Here is a 12,841-nt window from a genome sequence, read left to right on the forward strand (position 1 = left end):
AATACAAAATTCCTATTTAAGCTCTCTGTAACATAACCATCAACAGCAAAGGATCTACGTATAATTTACTTATGTATAGAGTATAATCACATACATTATAAGGAAATTCACTAGGCTTGTAATTTAAAAATTTGTAGGCATTCTCTGTAGTTGAAAAAGATTGTAGGTCTAGCTTTTCTTTGTGCAGATTGCAAGTAAAATAAAATACTGTCTCCAGAAGATTTAAATCCAAACACAGTGCAAAGATTTCTTCCACAAGCTCATCACCTAAATACTAATTATAGTATAAAACATATAGGGAGAGCATTTTATGACCAAAAAATATTAAAATATTTATTAATATTTTATATATACGTATATATATCACAAATATTAATAAATTTGAAAAGTCAATGAAATAGTAATCTTAACTTCTTAGAATGTTGTCCAACATCCAAGAAAAAAATCTGAAATGTTATATCAGAGTCTAATGCCAAACCTCACTAAACTTCTCAATTAACCTTTCTGCTTATTATTAACCTAATACAGTAAAGCATTTTCTTGGACACAAGCCAAAAAGCCCACTAGCCTTTTAAACAACATTTTAAGTAAACAAAATGAAAATAAACATTTTATTAAAGTGATTAAAAATAAGAGAAATAAGGGGCACCTGGGTGGCTCAGTCTGTTAAGCATCTGCCTTCAGCTCAGGTCATGATCCCAGGGTCCTAGGACTGAGCTCAGCATTGGACTCCCTGATGCTCAGGGGGAGTCTGCTTCTCCCTCTCCCTCACCCTTTGCCCCTCTCCCCACTCGTGGTCTCTCTCCTTGTGTTCTTCCTCTCTCTCAAATAAATAAATTCTTTAAAAATAAAAAAAATTAAAAATAAGAGAACTAATTATTATTTAAGCTTAGAATGACTTTTTAGGAATAGGAAAACAAAGCATTTTCACCACAAAAAATACAGAAAATACTAAAAAGGATATAGAATAAAAAATACATATATCCCCTCACCGAAAAATAATCTTCTAGAACATTTTTTGTGTATTATTTTGGCATTTTTCCCCCTGTGCAAGTACATATGTATTTATAAAATTTGTATTGTGATGGTTGCTTAACACTGTGAATGTACTAAAATGTCATTAATGGTCAATTTTGTTATGTGCATTTTACCAGAACAAAAAATTTTTAAATTTTGATTATACTATGTATACAGCTATATATCTTGCCTTTTTCCCCATACTGAACATTTTTTCATGAATATTTTCCAATAAAAAATTATAAATAGGGGCACCTGAGTGGCTCAGATGGTTAAGTGTTTGCCTTCGGCTCAGGTCATGATCCCAGGGGCCTGGGATCGAGCCCCATGTCGGGCTCTCCGCTCAGTGGGGAGTCTGCTTCTCCCTCTGCGTCTCCCCCTGCTTGACTCTCTCTGTTTCTCTCTCAAATGAATAAAAAAAAAATTTATAAATAATTGTTCACTAAATAATTTGTAAAAACAATTTTTTTAATGCCTAGAATATTTATTTGTAGAGTGGGTATAACCATTTATATGGTTATTCCTTTATTTTCCCTCACTGGCCATGCACTCTATTAATGGGAATTCAATTGTTTCTAATTTTCTACCACATAAATTTCATAATAAACATTTGCATAAATAAATATTTGCTTAATCTCAGATTGTTTCCTTAGGCTAAATTCCTGTCAGTACCCCTTTACCCCCACAACACATATACAACTCATGTTTTTTAAGTAATAAAAGTTTACACTGTAAAAGCCATTATGTTTTTTTTTCCTCCCTTGTCCCATTTTCCTCTCTCTACTCTTCAGGTACCTACTATTCTGAATTTTGTTTGGGGGGTACAAAGTATGAATTTACAAGAATTATGTTATTCAGAAGTATCCCCCATTCAGTTGTTAAAAGCAAATAAAAGCTGGAGACTAGAATTAAAGCATTCCAAAGACAAGGTCTAAATATACTGCTAGAAATACTTTACCCTCATGATTTGTTCACCAAGTACACTGGTCCCCATTTCATGTGAAGGGAAAGGAAGCACTGGTAAATAATAGTAGAAAACTGATCCTAGAATATCTGACTTATACTTTCTAGAACCATCCTCCTTCACAATCAAAATTCAAAAGGTTAAAAAAAAAAAACCAAAAACAAATTTCAAGAACTATTGGTTAGCAACTTTCTTAGGGACCTAGAGAAGAATTAAAAACTACATTACAGAAAAAAATTAATAAATAATCTACACCCTGAATTAGACACTGCCTGTCCTCCATGTATAAGAGCAAACTTACACATTCACAGGTTGGGGTTCCTTTACCTAAAATATATGACAAAAAGAAAAATTCATTCAACCCCTACCTCATTCCATTTACTAAATTAACTCAAATGGATCAAAGACCTAATTGTAAGAGTTACATAGGAGTATATCTTTGTAGCACAGATTTAGGCAATGGATTCTTAGGTGTGACATCAAAAGCATGAATAACAAAAGAAAAACTAGGTAAACTGGAAAGAACCAAAGTTGTGTCAGTGTTTTCATCTTTCATCTTAATAGAAAGGCTAATGTTACAAACTTTATGATATAAAAGGCATTCATCTCCTTGACTCAGAGTTTATATGAAGAGGAAACAGAAAATTTTCCCACCAAATCCAGCATGTAAAATAACTGAGGCCATGTCAATACTTCTCCAATCCTATACTCTTCATTTCTCTAATCTATCACTGACCCCCTCCAACTTTACCTCCCTCACAGTCTTTATTCACTTGCCCATTAAAGTTCCACATTTCTCAAAGTTCTGCTCTTGGCCTACCTTCTGTTCCTCAATACTCTCTTGAATTCAATGACCACTAAACAAATGCTCATAATTCCCAGACCTCTCCTTTTACCAAGCCTACAACCACTGAAACACAGACCACAGATTTCCAAATTCCTAATAAAAATCTCAAGAACAGTTCAGCAAAAAAGGAGCCAGAATTTGTTGGTTCTGAAGACTCTCAGTCTCTCTAGATGCAAACAGTATTAAAGTAAGAAATGGCTTCCAAGCAAAATTCAAATCCAAGGCATTGCCAAGAAAACATGGTCTAAAAGATGAGGTTGAGAATGTAGCTATAAAATGCTTTGTCATAACTTCAGAAAGCTCTGAGATGGTGCTTCTGAGTACTATTCAGTTAGACAAAAGGCCTTTTAAAGATTTTAAAGTATAACTCACAGATTCTTTTAATCAAACACTAGCGCTTCCAACAAGCTAAAAGCCATTGTCCCTTAGCAGAGACCCAAGATAGAAAATGGCTTATCTCATAGAGATTTCTAAGTGTGGATTCTAACTAATGGAGTGAGTTCAAATAAGAATTTATAGAAGATCCATAAAGTTTTTTAAGAGAATTATATGGGTAGAAACACTGCCCATTTGGACCAAAAGAAACATAAACAGTACAAAATGAAGAGTCCTTTAGACTTCCAAACATCTGCAGGCAGGAAATGGGGAGAGGAAACTACATTAATGCAAATACAGGCTACCTTTCATAGAAAAGGAAAGATAACTCAAAGTGTAGAACCAAAATCCCAGGAGACAAAGCTAAGAGCCATGGAGAAATTCCCAGACTTTGAATTCTAATTAAAGAACTACCAACATATGTCTAGTTGAATTTCAGAAGTAGCATGAAGTAATGGCATCTCTGTGACAACATTTTCCCTCTTTTTTAACAAGACAGCCTATAGTGGTTATCTTTGTCTGGCCTGACCATTGTATTCTGGGTGTGTAGGGAACGGATACTTTGCTTCTTTGATTTCACAGATCTTCAAATAGAGAGGTAATGTACTCAAGGAGCTGAAATTAAGGAACTACACCTAATGAGGCCTACACCTAGACTTGATTTAGATAATGATATCCTGGACCATAAGCTGATATTATAAAAGGAGAGACTTGAAGGATATTGGGAGGGGGCAAGTATATTTTACATGTGAGAGGAACATCAATAATTTTGGCCAGGAATGTACTATAGTGATTTAAAATATGTTCACAAATTCTTTGACACTTGCTTCAAAAGGTGGAGCCTAGTTCCCTTCCCCTTGAGTGTGGTGGGCTGGACTTAGTGACTCAGTGCCAAACAATAATAAAAAAGTAACTTTCAAAGAAGAGAGTAGGTAAAGAGAGAAATGGTTAACTTTACAATGGAGAAACTTGGTAAACACTAACCATAGTATGTGATGACAGTTAACATCAACAGTCAGGTCATGTGGATTGTATGTACCCTCTAATATGGTGTGACGAGAAAGGCCCTTCACCTCTGTTGTAATCTTTCCCAAAACCCGTAAGTCCAGTCTAACCATGAGAAAAACAATAGATAAGCCCAGATTGGGGGACATTCTACAGGATATCTAGCTGGTATGCTTCAAGACTGTATGGTCATAAAAAATAAGGAAAGATGAGAGACTGACACAGACCAGAGGAAACTAGGGAGATACAACAACTAAATTCAATTTAGGTAGTTTAGTCAGCAACATAGTGGTACCCTGAATTGGATCCTGGAACAGAAAGAGAACATTAATGGAAAAACTGGTGAAATACAAAAAAAATCTGTAGTTTAATTAGTAACAATGTACCAGTATTAGTTTGTTATTTTTACAAATGTACCATGGTAATACAAAATGTTCACAAGGAAAACTGGATGAAGAGAATAAGGGAACTCGTTGTACTATCTCTGCAACTTCTGTGTAAATCTAAAATTATTAAAAAATAAAGTTAATCTATAACCTTCCTACCCCCTGCCCCCAAAAATCATACCTATTTCAGAGGTTGTAAGAGGACTGAATAAATCAATGCACAGAACAGTGCTTGAAGCCATGATGAGAATATAATAAATAACAGCAATTACCGTTCTTATACTAAACATTAGTAGATATTTGCTAAATGGATGAATATTAAAACACGACAACCAACCAACAAGAGCTAACTTCATTAATTCCATACTTGTTATACTGCTCTATTCCTCATTATTTCCCAGCAAAAATAAACTATGACATACACTTTTTTTTTTTAAAGCAGAAGTTATGGTGTACGAGTCAGTGACTAAGTCATACAAGGCACTGTGGCCTCCTGCTTGCTTTTTCTTTCTTGGATCACTCACTATGGAAGAAACCAGTTGCTATGTCACTCTATGGCCAACAACCAGAAGGGATCGGAGGCCTCTTCCAACTGCCACATGAATGAACCTGGAGGCAGATCCTCCAGCTCCAATCCCTGGGGTAGCTATAGCTCTGGCCAATATCCAGTGTAACTCAATGGGAACCCTGAGCTAGAATCACTTAACTAAGCTCCTCCCAAATTTTTATCCTAACTCCTTTGTGAGATAATAAATCCTTGTTGTTTTATGACCCTAATTTTAGGGGTAATTTGTTATATAGCAGTAGATAACTAATATATGGATTCTCTCCCTCATTAATTCATTCAAAAATTTATTGAAGGTATAAACTACCAAGACACTGTAGTGGACCATATATTGATTTTGCCTGTTCAGTATGCCTAATTCCTTTGGGAAACTACTCCTCACCTATTCCATGTAGTATCAGCTGTCAACCTACACCCTATCTTGCCCTTGGTCAAAGAGCTGGACAAATACTACAAGCTTAAAATACCCTAATTCCTGTAAATAGTGACGTCTCCATGGGTAGCTATGTGACCTACACAGGAAAAATAAGGATCAGTCTTTAATCAATACACATATATTGGTAAGAGAGAAACATCTCTTTCCCCTGGTATTTCTAAGCTGAAAAGATGAATCTGGGCCTGATAACCATCATTTTACCTGCATGGGGAGTAAGCTTGTTTACAGAATGACATAAACAAAGCCAAGAGATATCTAAAGCCAGGAACCATGTTTGGGCTTCTTAAGTATATAACCGATTACCCTCCTTTTTTGTTTAATTAAGTTAGACACTAATATAGGTGCTTTGTTTTATCTTTTAAATCCCCAAGTTGTATCAAATGCTAAAGAAAAGTTCAAAATATCCTGAGAATTCAGATTATCAGAGCCAGCTGATATAACTGGAGAGAAATTCAAAAGAGAGGTATTCAGTATGACAGACTGTGAAGAAGAGAGATTTTACTAAGTGAAAATAGGGAGTGGATAAAGAACATTCCAAGCAGCAACAGGAAAGGTTATGCATGTATGGAAAATACAGTCCTGCTTGGTTGGACTATACAATATAAATAGGTGATTGGGCATGGGAGTCTTAAATTATATCCTTAGACGACTAGGCTGTTTTCTTTAAACTAAGGGAGTGTATGAGGGGGAGGTATCACAGGATGACAGATCAAATTCATTTTGTGATCAATATTGCTTGAATGTGACCACTCATTTAGCCATGTACTCACTAGCTTTATCATCATAATTCAGTTCATGCTTCTCTACTGTATCCATAATACTATTAAATGACTTATTAAAATTCAGATATTACTTCCTTTGTTTTTGACTTCCTCTAATCTACTTACATTAATAACCCTGGCAATAAACAGGAAGTTAAACTTATTCAGTAGTTAATCTGAGCTGGTTCCTAGTGACTACCGCTCATCATTTACTGCTACCTGCATCTTGGGTGATACTACTAAGCTCTCTTTAATTAATTACACATAGAGCTATCAGGAAAGTTCAAAAAAATGAGAAACCTGAAACTTAGCTTCCAAGTTCAAAAGTCCTACTTTCTCCTTCCCCAACTGCGAAATCGCTTTTTAAAAATCCATACAAAACTGCTAAGAATGGCCTTAAACCATATATAAAAAGTAACCAAAATGGATCAAAGACCTAAATGTAAGAACTAAAACTATAAAACTCTTAGAAGAAAACACAGGGGAAAAAGTTCAATGACACTGGATTTGGCAATGATTTCTTAGATATGACACAAAAAGCACAGGAAACAAAAGAAAAAATAGATAAATTGGACTATATTAAAATTAAAAATTTTTGTGCATCTAAAAAGTGAAAAGGAAACCAACTGAATGTGAGAGAATATTTGCAAGTCATGTATCTGTAGGGATTGATACTCAGACTACATAAGGAACTCCTACAACTCAATAGTGACACCAAAAGCAACAACAAAAAACAGGTTAAAAAATGGGCATAGGTCTTGAATAGATAATTCTCCAAAGAAGATTTACAAATGGCCCATAAGCATATGGAAAGATGCTCAACATCACTAATCATTAGGGAATCAAAACCACAATACCACTTCACACCCATTTGGATGGCTATTTATTTATTTATTTAATTACTTACTTATTTATATTTTTGAGAGAGAGAGAGCATGCAAGCAGGTGGGGGGTGCAGAGGGAGAGGGAGAGAGAGAATCTTAAGTAGGCTCCATGCCCAGCACAGAGCCTAGCCTCAAGACCCTGAGATCATGACCAGAGCCGTAATCAAGAGTCGGATGCTTAACTGACTGAGCCACCGAGGCATAGATGGCAATTCATTAAAATAAAGAAGGAAAGTGGAAGAAGGAAAGAGGAAGGAAGGAAGGAAGGGAGGGAGGAAAGGGGAGCGGAGGGGAGGGAAAGGGAAGGAAGGGGAGGGAGAGGGGAAGGAGGGGAGGGAGAAGGGAGGGAGGGAGGGAGAGAGGAAGGAAGGGAGGGAGGGAGGAAGGGAGGAAAGGAGGGAGGGAGTGTTGACAAGGATGTGCAAAATTTTGAATACTCATGCATTACTAGAAAGAATGTAAAATGGTGCGGCCACTGTGGAAAACAATTTGGTAGTTCCTCAAAAATGTAAACACAGAATTACCATATGATCCAACATTTCTGCTCCTAGGTGTACACCCAAAAGAATTACAAGCAGGGATTCAAGCAGATATTTGTACACCCATGTCCATAGTAACATTATTCACAATAGCCAAAAAGGTGGAAACAACTCAAATGTCTATCAATATATTAAAGGATAAATAAAATCTGCCAATACATACAATGAAATATAATTCAGCCTTAAAAAGGAATGAAATTCTGACACATGCTATGACATGGACAAATCTTAAGATATTATTCTAAGCAAAATAAGCCAGACACAAAAGGGCAAATATTGTATGACTCCACTTATACAAGGTATCTAGAGTAGGGAAATTCATAGATACAGAAAGTAAACAGAAGTTACTAAGGGCCAGAGAAAGGTAGGAATGGGGAATTATTGTTCAATGGATGTAGCATTCCTGTTTGGGATGATGAAAAAGTTCTGGAAATAGAGAGTAGTGATGCTCACACAACACTGTGAATGTGCTTAAAACCACTGAACTCTACACTTAAAAATGGTTAAATGATAAATTCTATGTTATGTATATTTTACACGATAAAAAACAAGAGCTAAGAATGAGCTTGGGCCAGAGGCCTTCTAAATTCATCTTGGCAGTAGAGCAGTGGCATACATGGAATGAAGCCCACAACCAACAAGCCAATATACAAATACTAGCCAAACACAAGCAGTTTCAACATTGCTGAGGAGGGTAGACTGTCACCCTGAGTTCAGCACAAAGAACTTACATCTAAAAATTATTTCCAAGTCCTATTAAGGCTTGGTTTTCTGGCTTCCTTTCAAGCACCCCATCTGTCCACAAGAATAGAACCAGAGAGTCTGAACAGCAACAATCTGAAAGAAGTCCAACACCAGAGGCTTTCTGTTGGCAGGCTACTAGTCAGAAGCTGAGGATTTCAGCAGTGCCGAAGCCCCATTCTCACAGGGTCAATGAGCTTACAAAGACAAATACTCAAATCTCTCTCTCCCTCTTTAAATCATTTTACTGAAGTATAATATACATACAGAAATGGGCATACCATAAGAAACAATGATTTCTTTCAAAGTCTATTAGGAAAAATTTAAGCTCAATAATCTCAAATGCATCTCTTTATAAATTTGGAGTTTAAAAATAAAATTACTTCAGCACAAACAGCATTTTCTTAACTGCCAAATATTAAATCATTACTTTTAATTCATTTTTTTTCTAAGTGGAAGGGCTAATTATAGCTATCAAAAAACTCAAGTTCTGTATTGGATGGTCACCTTAGCAATAAGACTATTTAAAGACAAGGATCATCAATTTATACTAATATACATGCAAAAAACTCAGAGTTATCTCTAATTCCTCACTTTCTTTCCTTTTCCACATGCTTTCCAACTCATCTCAAAGCAACTCATTTACATTCAAAACATTTCTTCTGTCTGCTCACTTCTTTTCACCTTGACTGCTAAAATTATCTCCCTCTGCTCTGCCAACATCATCTCACCTGGACCACTACAATAACTTGAAGTGTTCTCCTGGCTTCAATTTTTTTGGGGACAGGGGGCACAATACTGATTTTTATGTTATCCCTAGGCTTGACAAACAAATTTTGAAACATGTTACAATGAATTTTAAAAAGGAAGAGAACTGTCAAAATTCTGGAACAGAGGTGGAAATGTGGAATGGAGATTATCAGAGGTCTACATAACCCCATTTGGAAGTGGAGTATTAATTTTGGCTCTGTTCATTCTGGATACTTAGCCTTGGTAACAGAATGAGGGATGGAGTGTTTTGCTTTTTGCTTTGTTTTCACCTTGAGATCCCATTTTACCTACATATTATCACACAGAGATCTGGAAGCAAAAAAGAGAATTGCTTTTAATGTGCAAAAGACCAATTCCAACCTCAGTGATATGAACAGGGCGGGAGGGAGGGTGGGGATCTTGGTGTCATGGCTTCACTCTGAACTGTGCTATATAATCCATACTTCACACATGAGTCAAAGTGATCCTATAAGAACATAAATCACATTGCATCATTCCTTTGTTTGAAACCTTCTAATTATTTCCTATTATACTTAGAGGAAAAATCCAAATTTCTTACCAAAGCCAACTTCTTGCCTTTCCTGTTTCCTCTGCACTTTGCACTTCTAGATCAGCCTGCCTCCTCAGAAAGCCTTTCCTCACTCAAGCTAAAGCAGTAGCCCCTTACTTTGATGTGAGATCTGGGCATCCATAATTTTTTTAAAGCTTCCTGGGTGAGTCTGATACTCAGTGATGCTAAGACCAGTGCACTAAGAGTCTTGCTTTTGCTTGCAATAATTATTCTGTCAATTTACTTCTTGCTACTTCTCACTGCCTATGGGTTGAGAAACTGGAAAACCAACACGTAGGACGTGATAAAAAAAGAAATGACAATCATCAGGAACCTGTACTAAACCCTACCAAAGCTAGTACCTGGCTGTTAAATGCAAGTGGTATGTTCATACACTCTAAAGAATCTGTGCTGCCTATACAAACTTTTCTTAGTTCATGACTCTCAGCTCTGAATAGGAGAGCTGAAGTTGTCAGAGAAATCAAATGCAAATGTTACCTGCTCACAACTGCCTTCCCTAACTTCCTGGGTAAAGAGGGTTATTCCCTCTTCTGAGCTTTGTTAAGGTTCTTCAGTTTCTGATATAGTTTCTTACACTAATTACTACTATTTTTCTTTTTCTGTCAGCTCCATAAGATAAAGGATTTGTCTGTGTTGTTCACTGATATATCCCCAACACCTATTGAGAGTCTGACACACAGTAGATGCTTCGTAAATAATGGATTCGGTGATTCATTTATTCATTCAACTAATATTTACTGAACATCACGTGCCAGACAGCATCCTTTACCTTGAGGATACATCAGTGAACAAAACACTAAAAATCCTTGCCCCCTTATATGCTAATGTGGAGCACAGGCAAGATTAATAAGTAAAACAAAATATACAGTATGCTAGTTAGAATAAGTGGCAGGAAGAAAAAATACAGAAAAAAAACCTAATCTATGATAACAGAAGGTACATCACTGGTTGCCTAGGAGTTGGGATAGAAAAAGGGATGAACTATAAAGGGGCACAAGGAAACTTCTGGGGGCTGATGGACACATTCTGCCTCTTGACTATAGTGGTAATTTTACAAGTGCATACACCAGCCAAAATTAATCAAATTGGACACTTCAAATGGATACAGATTATTATATAGATATTATGGCTCAATGAAGTTTTAAAAAATAAAGCAGGAAGTGGAGGACTGAACTTTTAGAAAAATGGTCAGTGAAAGCATTATTGAGAAGGTGAATTAGAAAAAAAAGAAAAAAGATGTCAGAAAAGTAGAAAAGCTATTACTGCAGATATCTGAGGGAAGATCAATCCAGAGAGAAGGAACAGCAAATGCACAGACATGTTCCACATGCTTGACATGTTCCACAATTCAGCAAGGAAGCCATTGGGTCTAGTTAGAGAAGAGTGAGTAAGGGAAAGAGCTATTAATCTAATTGAGATAGGAAGTCACTAATGAGATAAGAGCCATGAATACATGATTTGCTCTGTTGATATACTACTGGGTGTTGAGAATAAGTTAAAGAGCAGATGCAAATAGACCAGTTGGGAGGATGCTGTTAATGATCTAGGAGAGAAGAGCTGGTGATCTGAACAGAATAGTGGGGAGGGGGGGATGTTAGTGAGAAGTAGTAAAATTTAAGCCATACTTTAAAATTAAACCTAGCAGGATTTGATGATGGACTTGATGTGGGTGTGAGAAAATGAAAGGATATAAATTGGAAGAATGGATGTGTCACTAACAGATGAAAAAAATGAAGGAGGAACAGGTTTAGGAGGCTTATGAGGAACTTAATTTGGGGCATATTCAATTTTTTTGATACCCTTTTCACATTTAAGCAGAATTCTCAAGTATGTCATAAATATATATCTGGAATTTAGGGGAGAAATCTAGTTTGAAGATATAATTCAGGAGCTGTTAGCATATAGATGATATTTAAATCCATGAAAATGGATAAGATAACCTAGGAAGTGTGTTGTATATAAGAAGAAAAGAGGACCAAGGACCTGAGGTTGGGGACACTCCCAACTTTTAGATGTTGGGGAAATGAGAAGGAGCCAGCAAAAGAGATCTAAAAAGGGGAAAGAAAAGAGCAGACCAGATAGCGAAAAGGAAAATCAGGCAAATGTGGTATCCTGGAAGGACAATGTTTCAAAGAAAAGAGAACTCAAGTAGGTCAAATGCTCATGGGTCAAGTAACTGCAATCTCAAAAGGCTGTTACTTAAGACCAAAATAAATGCAAAACATTGTATAAATTTTTAAACAACGACTTGGCTAAGAAAACCAAGGACTACATTAATAGTACAGCAAACTAATATTTAACACATCAAAAATATGAAATACCACTTATTACACAAGAAGAAGTATAATATATAAAACATACTCAAAATGTCTACTTTTCAATTGGTAAATGATCAACTACTGAATAATTCTGATTTTAATCTTTCATAACTAGATGACCACTTTAAACTTACATTTTCCCCCATTAACTATAACCTATTCTGTTATGTAACTATCCATTTTAATTTATAATATTAAAAGCTTTTTTTCATCTTTTTTTTCTGTTTTGGTAAACATTTCCTCTGTACAAGGTATGTTTTGTAAATAGCTAATTCAGAGTTAGAATTTAAATTTTAAGTTTTGGATCTCTATGTTTGTTTTTTAGCAAACATGAACACAGTAAAAATCACAGTGGCTTTAAAGGGAGACAAAATTTCTTATTCTTTTTCTTTTCTGTGTGGCTACAGACTTTAGGCATTGCCTTCTATAAATGATATCTTGGAACTGTAAATTTAGGATCTCAACTTTAGAACACAAACTATTATGAAACACACCTTAGAGCTACAAAAAAGGGTTGGCCCATTCAGAACTAAAGTTTAAATAAACTCCATGTTCTAAACCTGATATAAAATATAAAATGAAAAATTTATTTTAAAAAATCCATTCTAAACTGATTTAATAATCCCCAAACTGTTAAATTTCATCAATCCCTAGTGACAAA

The 12,841-nt window shown here is 35.7% G+C and overlaps 1 protein-coding gene across 1 annotated transcript in view; it reads right to left on the minus strand.

The window, feature by feature from the left end:
• The window catches only part of COMMD1 (copper metabolism domain containing 1), a 193,337-nt gene that overhangs the window by 78,901 nt on the left and 101,595 nt on the right, over window positions 1-12,841 (minus strand).

This window comes from Zalophus californianus, chromosome 8, assembly GCF_009762305.2.
Source record: "Zalophus californianus isolate mZalCal1 chromosome 8, mZalCal1.pri.v2, whole genome shotgun sequence".
Classification (NCBI taxonomy): Eukaryota; Metazoa; Chordata; class Mammalia; order Carnivora; family Otariidae; genus Zalophus; species Zalophus californianus.